The sequence below is a fragment of the Astatotilapia calliptera genome, chromosome 3, assembly GCF_964374335.1.
Source record: "Astatotilapia calliptera chromosome 3, fAstCal68.1, whole genome shotgun sequence".
In the NCBI taxonomy this organism is placed as follows: Eukaryota; Metazoa; Chordata; class Actinopteri; order Cichliformes; family Cichlidae; genus Astatotilapia; species Astatotilapia calliptera.
The window spans coordinates 77,930,307-77,948,028 of NC_137424.1; the positions used below are offsets into that span (position 1 = coordinate 77,930,307).

General features: G+C 44.1%; 2 long non-coding RNA genes across 2 annotated transcripts in view; one reads left to right on the top strand and one right to left on the bottom strand.

Annotated features, from left to right (window-relative positions):
- Window positions 1-17,722, bottom strand: part of LOC145425902 (uncharacterized) — a 31,973-nt gene that overhangs the window by 8,063 nt on the left and 6,188 nt on the right. The window lies entirely within an intron of this gene.
- On the top strand, window positions 9,549-12,225 carry LOC145425905 (uncharacterized). The gene is made up of 3 exons (XR_013906672.1): window positions 9,549-9,594; window positions 10,629-11,280; window positions 11,369-12,225. It is a non-coding gene; the product is annotated as an uncharacterized LOC145425905 (long non-coding RNA).

Consider the following 17,722-nt stretch of genomic DNA (forward strand, 5'->3'; position numbering starts at 1 on the left):
AGAAGAGGAGCACTTCAGGAGAATGGACAGGCTGCTGAGGCCGTAGGCAGCAGTGGAGGCCTCTCCAGAGGTGTAGCACACAGACAGCAGTGCAGGTGGAGACCCTTTGGAGGCAGAGGAGGAGGTCAGTGGGAGCAGAGCAGTATTCCATCAACACTGCAGTATAAGGGACCAGCAGAGGGCGGCTGAGCTGGAGGTTGAGGGCAGTGGAGGCAGCACCATCCACTGGACTCTGCTGAACTGGAAAGTGTTGCTTTTTGTAGGAAAGCTGGGAAATGGAGTCCTGGTCAGAAGAAGCTGGAGAGTGAGAACTCACCAAGTCCCTGAGCCACAGCAGCAAAACATCTACAAGCCATCATTGTTCCAGAGTCTCCTCATGGATCCTCCACAAAGCTGCTTCTGTGGAGTCTGAGCTAAAGTCTTTGAACACAGTGAATCTGCAGGATCCATGACTGCTCAGAGCATCCTGTAATGACAGAGCAGGGACTGGACCTAAAGGTTAGATTAAGGTCAACATTAGAAACTCATCTTGTGTTGGTAAACTCATCGGTGGGCTGATGGTGATTTTTCGTTTTTATGGGCCGATGATTTTTTTTTCTGGTAACGGTATAAACAATGAAATAACTCAGTTGTTTGGTGGTGGCTATCGGAGCTTCCACAGGTTCAGTAACATTAGCAAGTGGTGGAGGCCAGCAGGTGGATGAGAGAAAGGGGAGGCAGGAGAAGGAGAGACCCGAGGCGGCCGCCGGTCCAAGAATCAGGTGAACTGAACTTCAGGTAAGAAGTTATGACCTGCAGTCTATCCGGGTCAGATATAAACCAAGTTTAGCTGGAGTTTATTTTCTTTTTTTTTTTTTTTTTTTTTTTCTAAATGACATCAGAAACAGCAGTATGCGACATTACGTGATGGCAGAGCTTCAGTTCATCCTTTGTCATTTTTTTTTTTTTTTAATAAATAGGACAGGGGGAATGAATGAGAGAGAGAGGGGGAGAGAAAGAAAGAAAACCAAAGGGGAGAAGAGACGGTGAGAAGGGGGGGGAAGAGAGACAAAAAAACAAACAAACAAACAAACAAAAACAAACAGAGGAGACAGCAAACAACAAAGAGCAACATAATAATAGAGAAAACAAAGCACCATCACAATAAACTAGCTAGTCATAGATATCAGTATTTACTAAGTAATAAACGATATTGTGCAGCACGCAAGATAGACAGCGCACAGTGTGCTTTGAGGCAGCAGCCAAGAAAGCTTTAGTCCGCGTCTGTGAATACCCATGTGTGCATACCTGTGTGGATCAGCATGCTTGCATTCCAAAGGTTTCTCCATGTAATGATCTGCTAGGGAGTGTGGGGGGGCCACAGCCCCGTCCTCCAGGGTGTGAAGTGGGTATGGAGGAGATCAAAACTCCAGACATCCAGAGGCCCCCAGAACACAAGAGACCATGGAAGACCAACAGAGGGGCAGCCGCGCCACTGTCCCAGTAAGAGCTGAGGAGAGTCCCAGATGAGGGCTCGCCCAGCAGCCGCGGAGCAGAAGTCAGGGGGAGTTGCAGTGACGCGCCCGTGAGCTCCGCCGGCCCCCAGCTGCGCCTGAGTGACCGAGCCCTAGGCCGAGAGGCCGGGGGCACCCCACCTCCAAAGGGGCCCGAGCGAGCCCCAGGCCCCAGGCCCCGACAAGCGGCCGCCAAGGAGTGAGCCGGTGTGTACCCGGACGCCCACCCCCAGACACAAAGAACCACCAACACACCGACACCTGAGGGAGTCCGCCACCGGCAGGGGAAGTGGTGGTGGGTGGAGATAGGCCTCCAAACCTTGGAGGGCCTGAGGTGTCCCCAGAGAGGTGGCGTCTGATACCCAACCTGACATATAGACACAGACATACAGGCACACACAGACACAAACATCCATTCCCACCCTCATGCTCTCATATGCACTCACTCCACACTCAACCAACGTGGAGACAGACATAAAGAGACGCTGTACACACGATCACACTCCCCAAGCGTACTCTACAAACCGGGTCTAGGTACCCTTGCCCCTGGAGGGGGGAACTGCACCCAGACCCAGGTGGTGTTACCCTTTTCCCTGCGGTGGGGAGAGGCAGACCACCCCGACTCCGCAGCAGCAGGGAGGCCCCACACCCCAGACCGCAGTCGGACGGCCAACTCCTCCTACTAGCCCTCCCGCTCCAGCAGGCCGCAGAGAATGGGGGTGGGAGAAGACTCCAAACCTCCCTCCACCCGCTCATTGTAGTGTTGATGCATATGTGTTCTAAGGTGCAATTAAAACCCAGGAGGGCATGGAGCTACCTGCCAAGGAGCAGCAGGTAAGCGCATAGTCCCTCCTGCTAACCCTCAATGACTAAGTGTATTTAAAATTGAGAGGTGGGCAACGACGTCAGGGGTGAGGTGTACACCCTGATGGTACTTTGGACTCCGTGATTGTGCCCACCCCCAAGATCCTATATGTATGTGTAATGAGAGTGTGAATAATGTGAATGTCTAAGTTGTGGGATAAAATTGAGGCAGAGGCAGCCAGAAGGGGACGGGGGGGGGGGGGGGGGTAGCCTCCTCTGCACCCTGGTGACATACCCCTACTCCAAGGCCCTGCATGTGTGGGTGGTTGTGGAGGAGCGGGAAGAGGGAGGCAGCTGGAGATGGGGAGGGAAGGAAGGGAGGGGCAGGTAACCCCTCCCTGGGGCCAGCTCCCCCGCTGACCCCAGTAGGCACTCCCACCCTCCGCGACCCGCCAGGGAAGGGGGGCCCAGGCCCATCAGACCGGGGCCCAGTGCAGTAGCGCCCCCCGGCTCCACAGAGCCCTGGACAGTTCACCCAACCCCACCACAGAGAAAACTGCACCCACCCCACCAACCACACATCTTCCAGACTACATAAGACGGTAAACGCCCAGGCTGAGATCTTCCTCCACCTCTCCTGTATCTCCCCCTCCTGCAGAGAGTTCCTGAGAGAAGAAAGCTCCTGCAAGATGTGACCATCCCCCCCACCAGTTGAAGAGCCCCCCAGGCGGCTCGATGCACCGGCGGCACCCTGCTCCAGGGCCGGGCCCCCATGCACCCACCCGCCCACAACCCCGGCAACACACCAACCAGGACCCGAGCCCCCGAGGCCCGGCCCAGGCCCCAGCCCAGAGACGGAGCGCCCAGTGCCCGCTGTGCTGACTTTTTACAGTCAGTTACATTAACTCGTACTGCTACTAGCTAGCATGATGGAGTTTCTATACAGCTGGGTGGTGCTATGATGTTACTGATAGTGAACTTTATTTTATTCACAAGGTTAATTATTGGAGTTGCCAACCGTCCCCTCTGAGTTTTTTAGCCCTAAAAAACAGAATCGTCTCGTGTTCAGAGAAAATATTACGCGTTTCGTATTGAGGTGAAACGAAATGCAGTTTGTCTTCAGCTACAATGAAAAAGACACAAAGCTGGATTTATTCTGTGTTTGCTGCACAGCTGCCTCTTCTTCTCCCCCCTCCCTCTCCTGTTTCTACTTCAATCATGAAACTGATCAATGATCAGCTGATCGGCTTTTCTCTCTTGTTTGTTTATCGCCCACTTTGTGCCACAAAGAGGAAACCAGCAGATGTCGCGTTAAACAGCAGCACGTTTAAGCTTGATCAGCTGTTGTTATTTAATATTAATTTCTAGTATCAGCTGATGTTTGCTGGAGCCACAGCTGTAAAGCTGCTGGTCATGATGTCGGTTTGGATATGTGGTGAGAGGGAAACATGAAGATGAAACCAGGAGATGTCCTTACTGAATCATCAGAGCTGTGATGGAGAAACAGGTTTACCTTTTAGGTGACATGGATGAGTTGAAGGGAAGTTATGAACTGTTTCTGAGAGACAAATAACACCAGGATCCTTTTTTAGGTAGCTGACAGCTGGTAACTGTGCAGGGGCGGGTCTAGCAAAGTGTTGCCAGGGGGGCAGGTAGGGCATTAACAGGGAGAGGGGGGCACAAAGAAATACTTTTCTTTCTTATTCTCATTTAAAATGTCTCGCTTTTAATAAATAATTATCTGAATCTTACAACCAAAGTTTTTATCTGATGTAAAATGTATAGAAATCATACATATACCAACAAGACTGTACATCACTGTCACAACAGTGTCTGTTTTCATTCAAAGGTTTTATGGCTTTTCCTATAATACCTGGGGGGCCGGTCTCTAGTCAAAATGCCCGGGCCTATTTTTTGTCCCAGTCCAGCCCTGGTTTGTATACAGAAGTCCAAAGAACACAAGAGAGAAACCAGGAGCACATGAGGGAGGATCACAAGGAAGTGGGAACATCAGCTTTGACAGAGAACAAAGGAAAAATCTGTGAGTCACTAACAGTGTGTTGGGCAGCTGAAGTTTCACCAGGCTTGTGTTCAGCAGTAGAAATGCTCATGGGGAGTGACTGTGGGTTAAGGACACAGTGGGTCTAAACACTTTTGTTGCTCTGAGGCTGCAGTGACAGTTGATGTGTGGACACATGGAGGTTTGTAATGTCTATTATACTCCCTAAAGGAAGTGCCCCACCTATTTTAATGGTTCAGCCCAGATAATGTTAGCTGGGGGAGTTCAGCTCTTAGTTTTATCATCATCACATGTTCTTTATCCGTCTCCACAGCAGCACTAACTAACAGTTTGTAGCCTCAGTATCTGAATTATTTCTCACATGTTATCTCACCATGTAAACCACAGCAGCCACTGGGGACATTTACACACTTCTTCTTACAACCAGCAGATCTTACAAACACAGTTTATTAGAAAACATGTTTTACCTTTGACTGGTACATAAATATGAACATTTCACAGGTTAATGCTGGGAACACGAGACCGAACACCATCACAGACTTTTGATGTGATATTAACAGAAACAGGCTCCTTCTAAAAAAGTTCATCTGGATTTGAACATAGTTTCATACGTCGGGAATATCAGGCTGAAGTTTTCTGTATTTAAGCGTTAACATGTATGAAAGCAGTCTGATGGTTTTTAAAGAAAGTGTCTCGTGTAGAGCTGCAACGATTCATCGAGTGATTCCAATAATTCGATTATAAAATTCTTTGCTTCCATGTTTCACAGACCTCCAATAGAAACGTGTTCATGAGCAGCGTGTGAATAAAAGTCTGAGCACATTAAGCCCACACAGCCTCCAGTGTTAAACACAAACACTGATAACAGCAGCAGTGATGATGATGTCACAGTTTAACGTGGAGGCGGAGTCTGTTTACACACTAAAATAATGGATAGCTGCAGGCCTGGTCTCGTGTGTGAGAAGCTGTAAATCAAATATCTTCTACCTGCAAAACTCCTTCAGTTTTATTTCTACAGCAGCAAATGACAACAACAGTCACCTGCAGGAGTTTCTACTGTAAAGTAAAGACTCGACAACAACAGAGAAACTCCACCAATCAGACCACCCCCCTATGAGAACGGTGACGGTGGATCATCCTCGTGTTCTTACAGCGTGGTTACAGCGTGGCTATGAAATCTCCACCATGTTAAAGAGTTTTTGGACACTCGATGGGAAACTGCCCGCTCAGGCCCAGCAGTTTGCTTCAATGACCTGGAGAAGAAGCAGGAAATCCTCCAAGGTTTCCAACATGTTTCAGTCCTGCAAATGTGCAATACTACCTGCTGCATTATGAGCTTCAGTGATGAGCACAGCAGTGGACTCAGTGAGTGTTTCCATCACATCCAGGCCCAGAAGACTTGGAGGAAATGAAGATTTTGTTCTTCCACTTATTTCCTGTCATATTCTACACTTCTTACTTCTTTCAGCTGCCCATGAAATAATGAAACTTTCTGCAAGAAAGACAATAAAGATCAGTTTGATGGTCAACATGAAGTTTGTTTTTGTTTGACAGCATCAGCTGTTGCATCAAGTAAGGAGTCAAAGGCAGCAAAGAGCTGTTTGTGTTTGTGGATCACTGCGGCTTTATTCACGTGTCCTCTCTACAGAAGCTCACTGGCTGCTGGGAGGACCCGGACATTTCCCTCTGGGTTGTTCGGCTCTGTTGGAACTTTGAGGAAGAATAAATGTGATAAAAGCTGGTCTCTAATAACTCTCTCTGTCATGTTCAGTATATGTGTGCGTGCTGTGATTGGTGTTTTCCCTGTGAGTGTTTGATGTGACACCTGGAGCTTTAGCTCACCTTGAAAACACAGGTTATGTTTGTGGTAGCGTGTGTGTGCGTGTCGTTCTGTGTGTGAACACGACAGCTCGAATAGTTGTGAATGAACTCTGATCAAACTTTGTAGGGGTGTAGAGCGGGCTCATGTTAAACATCTGTTCACATCTGGCTCACATCCACCCAAGTCTTCAAGGTCGACTTCATGATTTATTGATGGAAACTGAGAAAAGCCTCAAACTTAGAAAGCAGGATTGGAACAAGTGTGCTGTGGATCATCAACATGTAGAAAGGAGCACATGAAGATATCAGCTCACATCTGACCTCTGACCTCACTTCAAGGTCAACAGATGGATCTGAAGGTCAAAGTGATAATAATGCTCTTTAGAGCCATTTTGGAGCTCTGAGCTCTTTTTCAAGGTCAAATGAGGTCAAACTTCCATCAAATGTCTCGTGTTTCAAACTCTGTTTATAATTCTACTGTCTGTGTTTCTAATGGAACATTTACTTTATTAAACAATGAGATAGTGACATGTTCTACATCCACATCAATCACAACCATAGGAAATGTCACATAGATGTGCTTGTGTTGTGTCCATGATGATGTTAACAAACAAACTGTGACAGAGCCTCAGACGTGATGAAGACGCTGAATCAGCAGAAAGAGCAGAGCAGGAAGCAGCAGCATCCACACAGGTGTGTCTCAGGTGAGTCCTGCTCCCACACTAAACACATCCACATCATATTAGCATGTGCTAACATGTGCTTCTGCTTTATTTCAGTCTGACATGTTTCCAGTCAACATGTCTGCTGTGTGTCTCTCAGCACTTGCACTAAACCTTCCCGTGTGTCTGTGATACTGCGTGATGCTGACAGACTGTAACGTCAGTGAGTCTGTGAGCATCTCTGTCACCTACAGCTTCCCTGTGGAGCTCATTTCAAATGCTCAGGTTTACACTCAGGAACAGGAAATGCTGCGTCTGCAGTTTGTCTCCTTCAAACTAAAGCGTCTCAGACACGAGCAGCACGTGAGCACAAAGATGTTTGTGGTCACGTGGTGGGCACGAGGAGCTCTCAGTGAGTTTGGAGCTGAAACATCTTTGACTCCCAGAGTGTGAAAGTGAAACAAGCAAACGTGGATATTTAGGAGCCTCAGACGGTGTGATGATGATCATGAACCCAGGAAACAAAGAGAGAAAAGAACAGATTGGAGATCAGAGCTGAACACACACTTTTTTAAAAGCATGCAGGAGCCGTGAGGACGAGCACGATTCATTCATTCATATCTGCACTGTGATCTGAACTCTCTCTCTTTCTAATCTCATGTCTGAAGGTGAGAAGGACACGCCTCCCTGACAGAAAAGCTTCTCCACCCACACAGCTGAAGAAGATATTTACAGTGTGTACAATGGCATCACTCTTCCACACACAGACAATCACTTGTTGATGCAGCGTGGTCCAGCTGGGAGGAAGGAGGTAGGAAAGCTGAGCCAGTGTTCCCGCTTTAAAGAAGGCACCTTCAGCCAATCACTGACTCCACCCACAGCATAGTGACAAATACTCAGTACAGGCTAAACAGCACCACCCTCAGGCCAACATGGAGAAAAGCATCCACACTGAAACCAGACCAATGATGATCTGGGCTCCAAACATTCATATCCAACACATGTAAAGCCTTCAAACGTCATCTGCTAATGTTTCTGTTTATTCTATGATGATTTTAAAATGAGCTCACAGCCACCTGTCGTCCTGCTGAGCTCCACCAAGGGGCCACTTTAAGGACCTGTCAGATAATCTTATTAGTCAATCATCATCTTATCATTTTACAATTCTCTTTAAACTTTCAGCCGTTTAACTTCAGTGATCCTCAGAATGTCTTTGATATCCAGGAGTTTCACCCACGTCCAGTGAAAAAGACGATCAAATGAAAACATCCACTTTTTCTTCTTTGAGTCAGTTCCTGAAGAGGGTCTTATACCTGCCAGACTCCCAGAAACTCAGTGTGTTCAAGAGTGAGCTGACAGTCAGAGTCAGTCTGAGCGTGATCCAACCATATTAGTGTGAACAGCATCACAGAGGATTCAGCTGCTGTAAATGGGACAGTGTGAGTAAATAACAGGGACTAGAAAGAGAGAGCAGAGTTCTCCTCAGTAACACCAGGATACCTCACCCCTCTGAGTCTCGCTTCCCCGCCTCCATCGTTTAGTGACGGCCTTCTCTACCATGTCTGTGCCGAGCGCTTTGGTCAGGGCCAAACCTTGTGTCACCATGACAACTACACCATGACAGCACTCAGAGAGAAACTTGTGAGCCCACGACTACATTAGATGTTTGCTCTGCTGAATCCAGCCAGCCCCTACCTGGCTTTAGTCATATGGGATAAAACGGTAGGGCCAGAGGTGGGAAGTAACTAAGTACAAATACTCTGTTACTGTACTTCAGTAGGATTTACAGGTATCTGTACTTTCTACTCCTTACATGTTCAAACAGGCTGGTTACTTTAGCTTTAACACATTTGAGGGGAGTTATTATTCCATCAGTGCGAGCCTTCAAACATCAAAGTGATTTGAGCCTGAACAGAAACACATGAAAGGAAATCCTGTTCATTTATTAATCACATAAAAAGAGACGAAAGAGTCAAACTGTGAGTCACAGTCAGGGCTTAAAGTGGGCCATGTTTTTATTTGATATGTTTTTGGGACGACACCTGAACGACTGCAGGTAAGTTGTGTTAGCGCTACTTTAGCATCTAGCTAGCCCTGCTGAAGAGCAGCGAGCATAAAGGGAGGAACGTTTTTGAAGTGTCAGCTAATTTCAAATGCAGCGTTTCTATCAGCTCAACAAACATCAGCAAACACACAAACTGTTTGTGTGCAGTTTGTCTCACAGTGTGTTGCAGCCAAAGGTCCAGCTGCTGTATTTCACAGGGAGAGAAAGAAAGAAAAGAAAAGCTGCTGTAGGAGAGGAACCCAAGCTTTGGCATCGCTCTGAAAACTATCGCTGATCCTTTTACTCGCTGGCTTTCAAATCAAAGCTGGAATGAAATTTGTGGCGTTTGCAGGATCGAATCAATCACACACACTCTAAAAAATATTCGTTGTGTTTGTCGGTAGAACTTAACAAAAAAGCATTTTTCTGCTAAAAAAAGTAAGTTGCCTACATGTAAACGTTTCAGTGAGTTGAATAATCAATGTTAGAAGTCAGTGCAACACAAAAATTAAAAAACAGCTCCTTAACTTAAATGTTTGAGTATATTGAATAAAATACTTTTGTCATCAATCAACAACAGAAAATATTAAGTTATTGTAACATGTAAAAATGAGTTTCAACATCCTTCCTGTTTGAATTGAGACCATTCAGACAGACGAGGGCAACCCCGTAGCATATGTTCGTATCTGGATTCTTGTGGCTTCGTGGGAGAAGAGGTGTGTTTGCCCTCGACTGTGTTCGGTGAGTTAAGTAAGTACTGAATTCTAAATAGATGAATTACAAGTTATATTTGTACACTCTAAAATGTCATATTAAAAAAAACTGAAATTTGATGGTTTTAATCGTAATTTAGCAGAGTAGAGTTGTTGTTGTTTTTTTAAGTTTAGCTAGCCGTTTCTTTTAGCTAGCAAACGTTCCTCACAAATAAAAGAGTACAGATACAATTAAAACATGTCACTTGTCAGGGTACATTTGGTTAGCTGATAGACTATGCCGACAGCAGAGCATGTTCAATTTGAACCCGTATATGTTCAAATTAACCGGTCAGTAGCTGCCTGCATTTTTATCATGGTGTCAGAGTAAATTCGTGTTTCCACAAGATGGTCTCGGGTGAGGTAACTAATTACTGACAGAGTCAAATGTGGTGAATTTATCCCTGACTAAAAGTATTTCTATCAATTGTGTTGATGTTCTAAGCTCGACTGGGAATTCTGCCTGAGATTAAAGTTGGTTGACCTAGCAAAAAAAAAACAAAAAAAAACAATATTGTGTGTGTGTGTGTGTGTGTGTGTGTGTGTGTGTGTGTGTGTGTGCGCGCGCGTGCATACGACTTGCATTTGCTTTCTGTAATTGTAAGCATAATGTAAAGTGTGGGATTGTGGCATGTCCACAGTGGTATTTAAATAGTTTAAAAGAAATTTCTCTTGCACATTTGGATTTGACACCTTATTACAAGTTTAAACTGCAGTCTGTAGATGTCAATTTTAAAATTCAATTTTGTTCAGTCTTTATGATTAATCTTTTTCAGTGTTGCATTGTAGTGTTTTAGAGAAGGTTTTATACTTAAAATAGCTTGTTAACTCAAAAGCTTCAATAATTCTTTGCATTACAAAAGGTCGCAGTAAATTTCAAAATGCATTGGACTTGCAAAATTTGCAAGTTTGAAACATCAAGAAGGAATGAGCTCTTAAAGCATTACAGGCTTAAACATAGCCATGGTGGACTGTTTATACCTTGCCTGTACTGGGATTGTTACTGCTCATTTGAACATGTGCTTCTCATAGGAACCGAAAACACACTCCTCACTCATTGGATGACTTCAAGCCTGAGCTGATACAGAGGTGTGTCAGTCGTTTGAATGCAGGAGATGATCCTCTTGAGGAACATAATGAAAATCCATTGTGTGAAGATGTAGCAAATGAAGAGGATGAAGAAATTGGGGAATTGCCTAATTTAATTGAGAAACATTTAGCCCACCTACTACTAAAACTGGAAAGTATATATAATGTACCTCGCAGGTGTATTGATGAATTAGTTGTTACAGTTATAGTTCATGTCATTCTCTGATTCAGGTCCTATTCATCAAAAGCACAATTGTGCTGTTGATGAAATTTAGGTTACATTTACTTTTAGTCACTTTATCCTATTGCTAGCAAAGTGGGCATTTAAAGCAGGCCAGTGTGTAACAGTTTAAATTGAAGTTACAAAGATTAAATCTTTATTTCTTTTAAAAACATATTTAAAATCAATATTTGGCACAATGCAAGTCACATAAATGTAATAGTTTTGACTTTTCACCTAATAAACTGTAAGTTTAAGTTTTGTTTTGCTTTTTTTATTCTCCAGAGTTCGGTGGAAATGAAGAGAGAGGTCGCAATCCGTTGCCTGAAGGTGTACCTGAAAGAGAAGGAAGAGGATCTCTTCAGAGAACAGCTGGTAGGTGAATCTCGCATTCTTTTGTGTTTTATTTTTAAATGGCACATAAAATGCTGACATGTTTCCATTTAAACTACCTACTTGCCAGGATGGTGAACAACAGTTCCCAGAAGAAGTGGTAAAGATTGTAGACACCAGACGAGCAGCAGTGTCTCTCCCAGCTGTCGCTAAAATTGTGATTGAAGGAACAGCAGTCCTGGAAGACCTTGATGTGCCCAGAGTGTGTGCCTTAATGATGGGGCTTATATACACTCTCAATCTGAGCTACCCAAAACAAGTAAAGAACACTCTAGAGGTATTTCTGGAACTTGATGGGCTTAAACCAGTCCACGGGTAATGTCTGTTAAGTGCAAACTTCTGTCATGAAACGAATGTGAATTGGACTGTAGTATTCCGATGTGCCTGTTACGTTTTTGTATGCAGTCCTAGATGAGTGTAGTTTTGAGAAAAGTTTGTAATACATATAATCTTAGCTTTGGATTGTTCTGTTGTTGAACATTAAAATCTTTTGTCATTTCCTTGATTCTGCGACAAGTTGAACAAGTTGATACCAATTTAAGTTAATGTTAATGTACATGAAGTACTTTTTTTTTTTTTAGTCATTTATAATTAAAGGGCTGCTGTAATGTCTCATTTATGTTGTATTGACACAGAAGTGTATTACTTTGAAAATGTTTTGTAATAAAATAATCAATTGGAATAAGTGAAATGGCTTTGTGTGATTTTTAGAAAAGCTACTATAGAAACCTAAACTAATTGGCATGGATAATTGTGAGTAGGATACATGTAAAAAAGTTCGTTGGTGTAACTCAACTAATGTAATTTCTCAACTTAATTTTACCAGAAATTTTAAATTAATATTAGGTTGCATAAACCTAATTATGCTTGTGGAGGTCAAGGTAAATCATGTTGGTTTGTTAAACAAGTTGAGTTAGCCAAACCTAAAAATTACTTGCTGAATTTACTTAATAATATGCAAAATTTGTAACTTAAAAAGCTGAGTGGAAATGGTTACCTTACTTTTTTAAGTTGAGGCAACAAAATATTTTTTAGAGTGCAGGATCAGGAGAGAAGACAGCAGAGCAGCTGATTTTACACCTGAAGATAAAACTGTAATGTTAGAAACATGAAGATATTACACACACAATACAGACTGCAGCTCAGACAGCTGCTGGACAGATGTGTGTGTGTGTGTGTGTGTGTGTGAGTACTGTAACTCCTTTATTCCACACAGACAGCTTCAGCATTTGTTCTGCTTTCTCTGCTTTTATTTGAATGTGACAGAAAAACACGACTAGAATTTACACAAACGTGTTTACAGGCTGACTTTAATGTGTTTCTGCACATGCTTGTCCTCTGGTCATGTGATCATGTGGTTTGTAGGAACGCTCCTCTTCCTCAGAGGATCCACCTGTGCTTCCTCTCCTCTCTCCTCCACCTGTTACAGTGAGGGAACGTCCTCCATGATGGAGGAGCTGCTGGAAAGTGCTGAGAGTTTCCTCCAGAGTGAGACCTCTGTCACAGTTCAGAGGATCTACGGCAGCAGAGACCTTCATGGACACTAAAAGTCTCAAACACACAACAACAACATCACACTGACTCCACTCTGACATCACTGATCAATAATCAAAGAACACACAGATCAAACTGATTGATCAGCCATCAGAGGAGTCGGATCAATGGAGCTGCTTCTGTTCCTGATGTCCCCTGTTTGATCCTGGACCTGAACTCTCCCTGCAGAGGAGACACAAGACAGTCAGAGACACACACACACACACACACACACACACACACACACACACATACACACACACACACACGCACACACGCATACACATACACACACACGCACACACGCATACACACACACACACACACACACACACACACACACGCACACACACACACACACACACACACACACACACATACACACACGCACACACACACACACACACACACACACACACGCACACACACACACACACACACACACACACACACGCACACACGCATACACATACACACACACAGGCTCAACACAACAGGAACTCAGCGTAATTGGCAGTCCACAAATATAATCAAACAGTATATGAACGACTTTGGTCTTTGCGATGCATGGCGCTCTCTTCACCCCACCAGTAAGGAATATACTTTTTTCTCGCATGTTCATCACTCTTACTCTCGTCTGGATTATTTTTTGGTCAGCAGCTCACTGCTGTGTGACATTTCAGACACTGAGATTCATCCTATAGCTGTCAGCGATCATGGTCCTGTATCTTTAACACTAATGCACAAGAATAATACTACGCCAAGTAAAAACTGGAGATTTAATATATCACTACTTAAAGATGAAGACTTTATTAAATACTTTAAAAAGGAATGGACTTCATATTTAGACTTTAATGACACTCCCGGAATATCTGCTTCTGTTCTATGGGAAGCAGGGAAAGCTGTGATGAGAGGTAAAATAATTTCTTTCTCATCACACAAAAAGAAAGAAGAAAACAAAAATATTCAGGAATTAGAAAAAAACATCAAATCACTAGAAGAAGCCTACGCGTGCGACCAAGATCAGGAAACATTGAACAAAATATGCAAAACAAAACTAGAATTAAATGAAACTATTAATAAAAAAACACAATTCCTTATACAAAGACTTCGCTTGCAGAATTTTGAACACAGTAACAAATCAGGTCGATTTCTAGCTAACCAGCTAAAAACAAATAAAGAAAAAACAACTATATGTGCTGCTAAAGATTTATCGGGGAACACAATATATGATCCTGGAAGAATAAACAACATTTTTAGGGATTTCTATGAAACTTTATACTCACCACAAATAAACCCATCTAAAAATGAAATTGATCTGTTTCTTGACAACGTAACTCTTCCAAAATTACTAGACAGTCAAGCAATGGAATTGGATTCGCCACTGACGCCAAGTGAACTCCAGGAAGCCCTGATAAGTATGCCCAATAATAAGGCTCCAGGTCCAGACGGCTTCCCTGCAGAATTCTACAAAGAATTCTGGACAATTTTGGCACCAGTATTCCACAGCATGTTGCAGGAAATCGAGGAAAAGGGCAGACTACCACCAAATATGAATTCTGCCAACATTAGTCTCCTGCTAAAACCAGGCAAAGACCCTTTATTTCCCTCAAGCTATCGTCCAATTTCTCTCTTAAATGTAGACCTTAAAATAATCTGCAAAGCTCTCTCAAAGAGATTAGAGAAAATGACCCCCCTCTTAATTCATCCTGACCAAACTGGTTTCATAAAAGGTCGGCACTCCTCAACAAACACTCGTAGATTACTTAATTTAATAGACTACTCATACGATAAAAACATCGAAGCCATAATATTATCTCTAGATGCAGAAAAAGCATTTGACAGAGTTAATTGGAAATTTTTATTCGCAACTTTACACAAATTTGGTTTTGGAAACTCTTTCATAAACTGGATAAGAATATTATACAATTCACCAACGGCTCGTATCAGAACAAATGACCAGACATCCTCCAGCTTCTGTCTCCTGAGGGGCACCAGACAGGGATGCCCACTCTCCCCCTCACTTTTTGCAATTTTTATCGAACCTCTAGCAGCAGCATTTAGACAGGCTACAACAATTAAGGGAATAAAATGTAAGAACATAGAACATAAAATCAGTCTCTATGCGGATGATGTGTTGCTTTTTCTGCAAAACACACAAACCAACCTCTCTGAGGTAATTACTTTAATAAACTGGTTTTCAAGAGTTTCAGATTATTCAATTAACTGGCCAAAATCTACAGTTCTCCCCATTAACTGCTCCTTCCATAATTCTTCCTCTGCCCCACTGCAATCCGGAAATATTAAATATTTAGGTATTAATATCTCTCCTAAGCTTTCAGACTTAACTAAACTAAACCACATCCCACTTCTAAAGAAAGTAGAAGGCGATCTGACTAGATGGAAATCTTTACCCATATCACTCATGGGAAGGGTCGCCACTATAAAAATGATGATCTTGCCAAAAATAAATTACTTATTTTTGATGATCCCTAACAAACCATCACAAGATTGGTTCAGATCTCTGGATTCATATATTTCCAAATTCCTTTGGAAAGATAAACCCCCGCGTATTAGCTTAAAAACGCTACAAAGAACCAAGGATAGAGGAGGATTAGATCTGCCTAATTTTCACCAATACTTCTTAGCCAACAGGCTTCAGTTCATCTCAGAATGGTTAAAACATACCTTCTTAGTTGAGCCCTGGCTAGATGTTGAACAGGCACTATGCAAGGATCTAGAGATTTCAGACCTACCATTTATCAGCTCAAACATCAAAAGACATGAATGCTTTAAAAGTATCAACATCAGCTTTTCTCTAACAGCATGGTGGGAGTTTCTAAAAATAACGGAGTCTTCATTAATCCCATGCAAACGTACACCTATCTGGAATAACCCTGACATATTACAAAACAATAATATGATAAATTTCCCAGAATGGAGTTGTAAAGGAATTAAATACTTAGAACATATATTAGAGGGAACAGAATTTATTCCATTTGACAGACTAGTTGAACAATATGGGATCAACAAGAAAATTTTTTTAGAATATCAACAAATTAAATCCATAGTAAAAAAGAAATTTAACCTCAGTCAAGTTGAATTACAAACACCACTAAGTGCGGCACATTTTCTTACTCTTAAATCCCCCAAATTATTATCTAAAATATACAGAACACTTTCTAAATTAGATGAATCAATATCCCTTCCTACTGCAAAGTGGGAAGCAGATTTATCAGTCAACCTAGACCAAAACTTCTGGTCTCAGATTTGCTTAAAAACTTTTAAATTAATTAAAAATCCCAGTCTGCAATTAATACAATACAAAATACTTCATAGAGTGCACTTTACAGGTCATCGGATGTTCAAGATGGGCTTTACATCTTCCAACAACTGCTCACACTGTCAAGGCAATACACCAGACAATTACATCCACGCTCTTTGGTTCTGTCCACCAGTGCAAAAGTTTTGGCGCGAGATATGTGAAGACTTATCAAAATGTCTGAAATGTAACATTCCAACCTCCCCCTTAGTGTGTTTGTTGGGCAGCTTAGATAATGTCACTTCAGAAAAGAATATAGCCCATATGATCTTCACTGCCCTATGCATAGCCAAGAAAACAGTCCTCATGAACTGGAAAAATAAAAATAATCTTAATTCTAACCAATATAGAAATTATCTATTAGATTACATTAGTCTTGACACAGCCTCTGCCACCACATCAGATCAATTGCTCTGGGCCCCTTTTATCAGCTCCATCACCTAGTGGGGGTGGGGGGTCATAGTTTGGTCCCGCCTTCACTGTTGTGATTGGTGAGGGGGTAGGGACAGGCTTAGGGCGTCGGGGGGTTCCCCGGAGGCATCTTCCTTGGGGGGCTCAACCCGGGGTAGCGGTCACGTCCGGTTGAGGGCTCTGTTGGCTCTCAGGTGACTGTTTCCTCGCGGCTGCGTGCAGCGGGGCTAGGGGAGGGTCTGTGCTGACGGACGCGGGTTACTGACCTGGCAACCTGGCTGCCCCTGGGTGGGTCCGGGATGGGCGTGAGGTTCTGGGGGCGCTAGGTCTCTGGGCTGGGGCCCGGGCCGGGCCTCGGGGGCTCGGGTCCTGGTTGGTGTGTTGCCGGGGTTGTGGGCGGGTGGGTGCATGGGGGCCCGGCCCTGGAGCAGGGTGCCGCCGGTGCATCGAGCCGCCTGGGGGGCTCTTCAACTGGTGGGGGGGATGGTCACATCTTGCAGGAGCTTTCTTCTCTCAGGAACTCTCTGCAGGAGGGGGAGATACAGGAGAGGTGGAGGAAGATCTCAGCCTGGGCGTTTACCGTCTTATGTAGTCTGGAAGATGTGTGGTTGGTGGGGTGGGTGCAGTTTTCTCTGTGGTGGGGTTGGGTGGACTATCCAGGGCTCTGTGGAGCCGGAGGGCGCTACTGCACTGGGCCCCGGTCTGATGGGCCTGGGCCCCCCTTCCCTGGCGGGTCGCGGAGGGTGGGAGTGCCTACTAGGGTCAGCGGGGGAGCTGGCCCCAGGGAGGGGTTACCTGCCCCTCCCTTCCTTCCCTCCCCATCTCCAGCTGCCTCCCTCTTCCCGCTCCTCCACAACCACCCACACATGCAGGGCCTTGGAGTGGGGGTATGTCACCAGGGTGCAGAGGAGGCTACCCCCCCCCCCTGTCCCCTTCTGGCTGCCTCTGCCTCAATTTTATCCCACAACTTAGACATTCACATTATTCACACTCTCATTACACATACATATAGGATCTTGGGGGTGGGCACAATCACGGAGTCCAAATCACCATCAGGGTGTATACCTCACCCCTGACGTCGTTGCCCACCTCTCAATTTTAAATACACTTAGTCATTGAGGGTTAGCAGGAGGGACTATGCGCTTACCTGCTGCTCCT